Genomic DNA, 10757 nt, shown 5'->3' with positions numbered 1-10757 from the left:
AGAGAGAAAGAGAGAAAGAAAAAGAAAGAAAGAAAGAAAGAAAGAAAGAAAGAAAGAAAGAAAGAAAGAAAGAAAGAAAGAAAGAAAGAAAAAGACCAGGAAATTTGGATTGTGCTGATTGTTTTTGTGACAGTTTGCATTCCCACAGAGTGATTTTGTTTTTTCTTTCTCTTTCATTGAATCATAGAATGGTTTGGGTCAAAGCGATTATAAATATCACATAATTCCAGCCCCCTTTCCACAGTCAGGGGCACCTTCCACTCGACCAGGTTGCTCAGAGCTATTTTAATATATGGGTTAATTGCATGTCTACCTTGTCCCTTGTTCTGCCAGTGGCTGGCACAAGGAAAAGGCAATTTCCTTACCCATGCCTCAGTTTCACCCCCCTGAAAACTGGGCAAAGTTCTCCAGAATCCTGGAGATGGGATGTGCCAGAGGGATCTCACTGTGGCAGCACACGCAGACAAGAAAAGACACTGCCAGCCCTGCAGGTTAATTTTCAAAATTACATGGCAGCTACAAGATGAGGGAGAAGAGAGGATTATTATTTGCACGCCTTGGGAGCAATAATCCTGAGATTACTGCTGCAGGCACAAAGACATTAAGGGAGCTCTTGGAGCTGTGCTGGGAACACAGGAGGGAACTCCCACTTTTGCGGGATGCAGCCCACCCCTGCTCACATCAGGAGAAGGATCCAGCAGTGGGAGGCAGGAGCTCTTATCCAGAACCTCTGAGAGCAGGTTAAGCTCAGCTTTGCCCTCTCTCATCCCCTCTGAGCAGCTCAGGTTGGCCCCCAACGTTTTGGTGGCTGAAGGCTGAGTTGAGGTCTGAGGCACCAAAAATTCTGAATCATTCCAGAAGGGTCCTGGGAATACCAAGAATTTTCCTGCTAAGGAGAAGTTTTGCCCCAGGGAGCCTCAGGAAGAATTCCATGACCTAGGAGCTAACCCTGCACCATCCAGAGGGGAGTCCAGCTGCTCCCAAGAGCTCAACTTTTCCAAAATCTGAGTTTACAGCTGTAAATCCATCCCTTCCTGCCTTTAGCAGTGGGAGTTCTCTGGATCTCTGGGAAAGCACAGGGTCTTAATTCAGCTGTGAAGGTGATGTTTCAGGTGGCTTACACAGAGCAAATGTGACCTGGAGCTCCTCTGCTCTGGAGCCAGCCTGGGAGAGCTGGGAATGTCCAGCCTGGAGAATAGAAGGATCCAGGGAGACCTCAGAGCCCCTTCCAGTGCCTGAAGGGGCTCCAGGAGAGCTGGAGAGGGATTTGGGACAAGGGATGGAGGGACAGGACACAGGGAATGGGTTTAAATTGACAGAGGGAAAGGCTGGATTGGATATTGGGAAGAAATTCTTCCCTGTGAGGGTGGTGAGGCCCTGGCACAGGTCACCTGGAGAAGGTGTGGCTGCCCCATCCCTGGAAGTGTCCAAGGCCAGGTTGGATGGGGCTTGGAGCAACATGGGATAGGGAAGGTGTCCCTGCCCATGGCAGGGAGGAGCAATTGGACGATCTTTGAGGTACCTTCCAACCCAAATCATTCCAGGATTCTATGATTTATTCTATGTGGGCATCAGAATGGCTCTTTCACTCAGGTTGTCCAACAAAACCCTAAAAAAATTTGAGTTAGGATTTCTGTCACTGTCTAAACTGTGTTTTAAATGGGTGTGGACATGTGCCAGGAAAAAAAATCCCCTGAAAATACCTAAAATTAAAAAAAAACAAACCAAAACAACCAACCAAAGAGACAAAAAAAACCCAACAACCACAAAACACCAAAACAACAACAACAACAACAACAACAAAGGGAATATGAACATTCAAAGGCAGCAACTATCCAGGACTTGCTCCGAATACCAAACACTAAAACTGGAGAATAAAAAAAGTACTTTTTGGACCCAGCTCACAGGTACTAAAGTAAACAGACAGTCAAAATACCTTTAAAGGGTCTTGGCTTTACCATGTGTGGCTGATTAATTAAATACTATTTAGGTCATTAATGGGGCTGTTAACTTTTTGGGGTTTTGGGTTCTCCTTTCTCTTAGGTTTGAACAGCAAACCCTAATTTTATTTGTGACTGTGGGCTGCAAGTGGAGGAAAAGGAGAGAACATGAAGCATTGCTCTTTCCAAGGGGAAGTAGCCTATTTAAATATGCAAATTGTGCTCAGAAAAGCAGAGAGAAACAGGATTGTGGAGCTTCCTGCTGTCGCCTATTAGAGATGGAGATTTTTTTATTCCCCTGCCCAGGGTGGGAGAGTAAAAACTCTTCTGGCAGCTTCTGGGAGCATCCAGGAGGTGACAACTTGGGGAGAGTTTGAAATTCCATGCAGAAAGGTGGGTGGATTGCAGTTTGGTTCCTAGCAAGTATCTACAGCACTGAAAACATCCTTGGCAAAACTCGGCAAATTCGGGAAAGTATTTAATGTAAAAAATATGAGGATCCAGTAGAGAAGTGATTTTAATTACTCTACAGCATGTAAGGCTTTAAACTACACTTAGATCAGCTTTTTAACCTCCTCCCTGACTTATCCACGTGAGTTGGAAACTTCTCTTTTGCTTTGGAAATTCAAATTTGCCTTCTAATCCCTCATTCCAAGCAATTGGAAGTGTTCAGGAGAAAGCTTGACCTGCTGATTTGGTATTTTGTTGACATGGGGGAAAAAAATAGCAGATTTGGGTACACTTCAAATCCTAGACAAGCAGCAAAAGGATAAAATTATGAATTAAAAGACAGCAGGAGGAAATTAAAAAACGAGCTATATCCCTGTCCATGGTCAGAAGATGCTGGGCAGGTGTCCCATCCCCCAGGAATTTCAGTGGAGTTGATTCCACATTCCCATTTCTTTTACCCTGACACGGGGAAACTCCTTGAGTCGTTTCTCATCAGAGCCTCTGCCTCCGGTATTTTCATGCCAGCCTGGTTCCGTGGGTGATGCTCTGCTCCAGTTTTCAAGCAGAAGTTCTCACAAATTGATGGAGGAGGCTTTGGCACCTCCACAGGAGGAGCGAGAGAAGGAGAATTTTAAGGAGGAGGAGGAGGAGAAGTGAAATGGGCTTTGGAAAGCCATAAAATCTGCACAGAAAACGGCAGCAGCTTTTTTGTTCCTTGGGCTGAGCTTCGCCAGCTGCTGGTTTGAAGTCATTAAAGATCCTGAAGGATGGCCATGGGTGTGCTGAGGGAAGCTGGGTTTGCAGCCACCTGAAAGCTTCCAAAAGTGGAGTTCAGACTTTGCCTCAGCTTCAGATTTACCCTGCAAGCTCCCTACTCTTGCAGCCAACCCTTTAAATAAAAACCATGAGCAGATGTACATAAAATCAGGAGTAGAAGGTTTGAAAATGCACTGAGGCCCCCTTTTTTTTCTCAGCCCAAGGATTTCTAGCTCTTAAGGTCTCAGATCATCACCTCTAACTTTAAACTTGGAGCTGAAGTTTCTAAGTTGAGCTGCTTTTCTTTTTCTTCTCCTTTTTTTTTTTTCTTTCCAGTTTCTCAATATAGACAGTAGATGAAAAACTCAGTACCTTTGCAATTTTAGTTCTTCTCTGGGGACAAACCTGTTAGCTCAGGGCTTGGAGGAGGAGGTCAGATTTACCTGAAAAATAGAATAACACCTCTCAGCTACCCCTGATAATTTTGGGGTAAAGGTGAGGGACCTACACAGAACCTCAGCCCAAATTTATGGATGGCCTGTGATCATCCCTCAAAATGTGTGGATAGCTCTGGATATTTCACAAAATCACAGAATATTTTGAGTTGGATGGGACTCACAAGGATCAATTCCAACCCTTCAGTGAATGGCCTGTACAGGGATTGTTGCCTCAGGTCTTCTTAGTGTCTGCCTTGGAAGGGGCAATATAAAAAATAGAAATAATGTAGAAAATAGAAATAATAGGGAAAATATTTTTCCTGTAAAGGTTCTTACTTTGGAAACACAGTGACACAAGATGCTGGAGCCTGGAGCTTGACGCAAGGACCTTCCTAAAGATGATTTTGCAGAGGAGCAGAACCTGATGGCAAGAAAAAATATGTCTAGAAATATGATTTATCAGCTTGTGCACATGCTGATGGAGAATTCAAGTGACTTGATGGGGCTCTGAGTGAGCTGGTCAAGTGGAAGTTGCCCCTGCCCATGGAGTGTTGGATCTGGATGTTCTTTAAGGTGTTTTCTAATCCAAACTCTGATTCTGTGATTGTATGAATCAGGGGCCAGAATGACCTTTGAGAGCCTCAGCTCAGGTGAGGGAAGTGACCAAGACTTCCCACATGGGTCAAACATCTTCTCTTGGAGGAGATGGAATATAAACTATTAAAAGAAAAAAAAAAGAGTGAGAAATTAGACAGAAGATGTCAGGAGAAGGAGCCAAGACCCCACAAACACCTGCAAGTGCGCCTGCAGCCATCTGCAGCACAGATAAATCTGTAGCACTGAGGAATTTGTCCCATTGCAGGGCTGGCAGCTGTCAAGATAAATTGTTAAAAGTCAGTCTCACACACTGCAGAAAATTAAACAGTGTTTGAAAATGTGAGAGAGAGACTTCCAGAGGGATATGCAAGAGATTCCTTAATCCAAATGAGGCAAACTTTGTGACTACACTGATAAAGATGTTAGGACACCTCTTTGAACCCTTTGTCCCCCTCACCTGCCCACCTTTCCTGCCCCCAGATCAGGTTCAATCCAGAAAGCTCCTCTCAGAATGAAGCCATGGCATTTCACAGGATCCTCCTCTCTCACCTCCTCCAGGGAGAGCTTGTTTTCCCTTCCAGGTGAACTTTTCCCTCCCCGCTCCCCCTGGCAGGTGGGCGGGAGGCACAGACAGAGCACGGCAGGGCTCTGGAATGTGTTACGAGTTATTCCCACTCCTTGTTTGAAGGGTTCTGCTGGGTTTGACGGGTTCTGCTATCACCCCCAGGAGACACCAGATCCCTCCCGTGTCCATCATTCCTGGAATTTTACTGTAGGGAATGGGATAGGGATAGGCTGAAAAATTATATTACTGACCTTTTTCCCTCTCTGCCATGGCTTTTTGTGAAATTGGGTGCTTTGAATCATGGAGTTATTTAGGTTGGAAAAGACCTCTAGGTCACTGAGTCCAACCATCAGTGCAGCACTGCCAAGTCCTGCACTGTCCCCAAGTGCCACATCCTCATGGCTTTTAAATGCCTTCAGGGATTGGGACTCCACCACTGTTCTGGGCTGCCTGTGCCAGCACTTGACAACCCTTACAGAGAAGTTTTTCCTGATATCCAACTTAATTCTTCCCCTTGATGCAACTTGAGGCCGTAATCCCATTCCTCCTTACTTGGGAGAAGGGACCAATCCCCACCTGCCTCCATCCTCCTGTCACAGTGATTGTGGAGAGAAGGTCCCTCCTGAGCCTCCCTTTCTCCAGGCTGAGCCCCTTCCCCAGCTCCCTCAGCTGCTCCTGGTGCTCCAGACCCTTTCCCATCTCCATTCCCTTCTCTGGACATCTCCAACCCCTCGATGTCTTTCTTATCATGAGGAACCCAGAACTGAACCCAGGATTTGAGGTGCTAAGTACAGGGGGATGACCACTGCCTTGGTCCTGCTGGCCACACTATTCCTGATATAATGATTTAATAATGATTAAAACTTTCTAATGATGAAACTTTCCAGTGAGTCCGTTTATCACTGGGATTTGAGGAAATGGGGGTCTTCGTGTGAATACAGGAATGGAACAAAGAGGGCTTTCAATCAACTCAAATTGCTGGAGATTGATTTAGGGGTATCTTTTTCTTCTCCCTTCTTCTATGTGATGGCGACTTCTCTTGCCAAAATGTGCCACAACTGGAAGCAGAGCCCATGAATCAAAAGTTATCAAAATGATCAAGAAAGTGTTTTAACGCTTTTAGACAAAAATCTTCACAACCAGGGTTATCAATTTAATAACCAGGGTTATTAAGCATGGTAGAATTAAGGCAACCAATGTCTCAACACTTCTTGTTTTGGCAGCTGGGAGAACCAAAATAAAGATTGAACCACAGCTCCCCATGTCAGAGTTTGGGGCTACAGCCTCAAAATTAAAGTGTAATACAATTTCAAATGTAGGTTAAACCCCTGAATTTTGTGGCTCAGTTTTCACAAAAAAAAAATAAATAAAAGAAACCAAAAAAAATCCACACTTTAAGAGTGGAAGGAGAATGGGGAAGAGAAGGATTTGATTCATCACACTTTCTTCATCCATTTTGTTATGTGTAATGAGACCTGAGCGTCCTCAGAGGGATCAGCCACAGTGGCAAGAGAGAGAGTTGTGCAGCAAAATGAGCATTAGGGATGGGAAGGTGGTTCCAGCAACCACATGGCAAAACCCTCTTCCTACAAATCCCTACAAGCCTCTTCTGGTATCTGTTGTTCTTTCTGGAGGACAGGAAAGAGCTCATTGGGAGCTGCCCTGTATTGACCGGTATGAGCCTCAGAATTTTCATTTCCTTAACCAGTTCAAGCCCCTTCCTTACAATCCTGACCTCTGGCTCTACCACAAATTCCCCATCCTCGTCCTTACAACCTGCAGATCCACATCATCAACATTCAACCTGGTTAACCTTTGCCACGATAGGCAAAATATTCCAAGTTTTTCTCATCTCCAGCAGCCTCTCCCTTTCCAGAGGAATCCCAAAGTTTTTCCTGGCCATTTGAAATGTTCTGTATCAAAGGTGACCGCGGACTCTGAATCGCCTGCTTTCCCACATGGTTTCCTCGTTATTTACCTCATCTTGCAGTGTTCTGAGACGATCTGTCCTCTCCTTTCTAATCACTCCCTCCTCCCCATTTCCGCCCCACTTGGAGGTGAATCCACCTGAAAGTCCCAGGAGTTTCTCAGGAACAGCCTGCCAAGCACAGCTCTGTGACGCCGGTGCTGGCATTGTGAGGGCTGTGTTTTCCTGGATAGCATGACTGTTCCTAATTCTTGCAAATAAAAGGAATTAGAGAAGCAGAGGACTCGAGAGGTGTATGAGTAATCCAGCATCATCCCTGGGGACACGTGCTGGGATAACACATAAAAACAAGCTGGGAACACAGAGTACTTTCACCTGCAAGCTGGCTCTTCCCATTCTTCAGGAAGGGAAGTGTCAGTGCTGCAGAGAGGGAAACTGAGGCACAGGGATTGGCAGAGATTCAGCTGGTTTAATGGGGAGCCTAAGGCAAGGCTTTTATTTGTTTGGGTTGCAGCTGCCTGAATTTCGCATTAAAGCTCAATTTATTTGCATAAGAGGAAGACAAGATTGTGAACTCCATCCTGGGGAAGCTGTGTGAGGAGCAGCTGAGGGCACTTGGTTTGTTCAGCTGGAGAAGAGGAGAATGAGGGGAGACCTCATCACAGTCTAAAACTTCCTCCTGAGAGGAAGAGGAGGGGTGGACACTGATATCTGTTCCGTGGTGACAGTGACAGAATGCGAGGGAATGGCCTGAAGTTGTGTCAGGGGAGGTTTAGGCTGGATATCAGGGAAAAGTTCTTCCCCCAGAGGGTGGTTGGGCACTGCTCCCCAGGGCAGTGGTCTCAGAGCTCAAGGAGTGCTTGGACAACACTCTCGGGCACAAGGTGGGATTGTTTGGGTCTCCTGTGCAGGGCCAGGAGTTGGACTGGATGATCCTCAGGGGTCTGTTCTAACTCAGGTTATTCTGTTGTTCTGTAGTTCTGTGATTCTGTGACTCTGCGACCCAGAGCTGTCATTGTTCCAGTGCATTTGGACCTCTCCATGGTTATCCCCAACTTAGCTCTTCCTCACCTCACCACTCCCACCCTCATTAATACCCAACACCCCGGTGAAGCCTCTCCCATTTTTTGCAGCCAGAGGAGCAAATGTTATCTTTACCTCTTATGTGGTTTGCCCTGGGGCCTGGTTTGAGGCCATCTGACCGAGGACAAGCACCAGAATCATCCCAGCACCCAAGGACAGTGCAGTGCGTGGAGCTGGGATCCGTTCCACCCGCCGACTTCCCCACCTCCGAAGTCTGCAGCTCAGGCAAGGGGAAGGAACATTCCATAGAAGGGAAGCAATCTCTGCCAGGCGCTGCAGAAATGGGACACAGATGGTGCCTGAAATGAGAGCGGAAGTTTATTTGGGGGCTCTGGGTGTGACGTTGCACTGCAGATCCTTCAGCAGATGACAGGCACCGGGATTTCAGAGCGGGTGAGGAGTTCACTTTGAAGGAGTCTCTTTATGCAAGTTTGACTCAAAAAAAGGAAAAAAAATTAAAAAGAAAAATATGAGAACTTTATCTTGATAATATTTTAAGGGTAGGAGTGTTTAAATTTGCTTTTATTCATGTGTAGGTCTAGTTCTTCTGACACCCTAATCTTGGTCCCAGCTCTTTGTTGGCTGGTTGGTCAGCCAGGATGACTGTGCAGATTGGCCAGGTGGACACTGCTGATGGAAAAACCTGAGGATGACATTGGCCTGGCTTTTCCCTGCCCTACACATAAAAATTTTTCTTTGTCCTCTGCTTGCTGAAGAGTTGGAGGAGATTTCTGGTCATCTTCTAGTGCAACCCTCTGCTCCAGCAGGGCCACCCAGGGCCAGTGACCCAGGGCCATAGCTAGGTGACATTTTAAAATTTCTCAGGATGGAAACTCCACAACCTCTCAAGGCAACCAATCCCTCTCATCCTCTCGTGATAACAAAGAGGCTCCAGTCCTTTCATTATGTTCAGCTGGGGCTGTTCAGCCTTGAGAGGCGACACAGCTCAAGAGGGACCTCATCCCTGTCTGTCCCTGTCTGCAGGGAGGGCTCTGAGCAAGGCCCAGGCTCTGCTCTGGGGAGCCCAGCAATGGCACAAGAGGAACAGGCAGGAACTGATCCCAGGAAATTCCACCTGGACACGAGGCAGAACTTCTTCCCTGTGCAGTGACCAAGCCCTGAACAGAAACAAGAGAGGGTGGGAGCCTCCCTCCCTGGAGATATTCCAGAACCCTCTGGACACTATCCTGTCCCCTGTGCTGTGGGATGGCCCTGCTTGAGCAGGGAGGTGGCATCAGATGACCCCACTGTGGTCCCTTCCAGCCTGACCCATTCTGTGATTCTGTGATCACCTTCCTGGCTCTTGGCTGGAATCTGTCCTGGATGTCCAGGTCTCTCCTGTAGTGCAGAGCCCAGCCCTGGGCACAGAAAAGTGCAGGAAAACTGTGCTGAAGCCCGGGATTGAACCAGGGACCTTTAGATCTTCAGTCTAACGCTCTCCCAGCTGAGCTACTTCAGCTCTGCTGAGGCTCAGATTTTCCCAAAACCTGTTGGAATGTGATGATCTTTTAGCCTTTTCAAGCAGCCTTTGGTTGATTTTATCTTGGGAATCAAAGAATTGTTTCGGGGAACAGGATAGAGACAGACAGGGATCAGAAGTAATGGCTCAAGACACATGGAAGTGTTCAAGGCCAGTTTGGATGGGGCTTGGAGAAACATGGGACAGTGCAGTGTCCCTGCCCATGCCAGGGGATTGGAAAGGGATGATCTTTAAGGCCCTTCGCAACCTGAAACATTCTGGCATTCTGTGATAAAACACAGCTAAATCTGGAATTAAACAGCAGCCCTAATCTGTGAACCAGCCAGGAGCAGTAGCATTGAACAGAATTTCCTGACACCTTTTCACAGAGCCCACAGAAGATCTGGAATTATCCATGGAGCCTGGCTAATCTTTTCACATCAATCTGTCTCTCTCCACCTAAGGAACGGGAGCCAGGCATCTTCATATGGGAGATGTTTGCCCAGCCCACCAGCTTATCCTGCAAATTATTCGCTCCCAGGACAATCTCCCATCCTTCACCAGCTTCAAATTCACATCTTCCCAAAATACATATGTGGAATGCGCAGCAAGTTTTCCATGTCTGTAAAAAATCTGGTAGTGAAAGGTGTCAGGAATATATTTAATCTGGGTTTGAATGTTCAGCTTGACAGCAGCTGATATTTCCTCACTGACATTTATTAGATAACAGTTCCTGATATCTCGGGCTCCCAAACTAGGCTACAGAATCTTTTAAAATATCCAGACAACAAGATCATTCCCCAAGTGGGTTTTCTTTCTCCAAAAACACTTCTAGCACTGGATCCCAGTGGTGATCCCACCCATGGTCACTGAGGAACTGGTCATGGGTGGCTGAGGGTCTCAGCATCTTTGTGCTTGACAGGTGGAGAATTTTTGGACACATGAGCTACAGAATTTCTGCTTCTTGACTTACAAATGGTGTCCTATATGTGACCTAAAACATTCCAGATCCAGCTTTCAAAATCTATGTGGTGCCAAAAAAAAAAAAAAAGGTGCATGTAATAAATCCAGGGTGTGGCTAAAGACCACAGCCAACACAAAACATAACCCCAAAAACAATTCCCGAAACCAATTCCATTTTGTGTCTGGTAGAGCTGCTGATATGAGAGGGATTTACACTGTTGCCCAGGAATTAATTGGAGCCACGGGAGGGTAATTAGGCCTCAGCCCTGAAGTGGGAATGAGCCATCCTTGTTGTGTCTCCCTCATCTCCACCAGGACCTCAGCATCCATAAGAAGAAGGAAGCTGGGCATTGACCCAAGTAAGTTTTTCCTATTGTCCATAAAAGAGGATGAAGAAAAACTGTTGCATTGTGTCCTCTTCAAGGTCATCCCCAAATCAAGGCTGTGTGTTCAGAGCAGGGCTGGTTATTTTTATCTGCAGAAGGTTTTTAAAGGAGCAATTTCTTGAGCTCAGTGACTGTGGATCTTACAAGTACATCTTGGATCAGATTTTAGGAACAGAACACTCTTCTTCGTATTT

At 46.4% G+C, this 10757-nt stretch overlaps 1 non-coding gene across 1 annotated transcript; it reads right to left on the bottom strand.

Annotated features, from left to right (window-relative positions):
* Positions 1-9141: 9141 nt before the first annotated feature.
* Positions 9142-9214, bottom strand: TRNAF-GAA. Its single transcript has one exon. It is a non-coding gene; the product is annotated as a tRNA-Phe (tRNA).
* Positions 9215-10757: the final 1543 nt, after the last annotated feature.

This window comes from Passer montanus, unplaced genomic scaffold, assembly GCF_014805655.1.
Source record: "Passer montanus isolate IOZ18808 unplaced genomic scaffold, ASM1480565v1 scaffold100, whole genome shotgun sequence".
Classification (NCBI taxonomy): domain Eukaryota; kingdom Metazoa; phylum Chordata; class Aves; order Passeriformes; family Passeridae; genus Passer; species Passer montanus.
The sequence above is the reverse complement of the archived record's forward strand: the minus strand, read 5'-3'. Positions and strand labels throughout refer to the sequence as shown.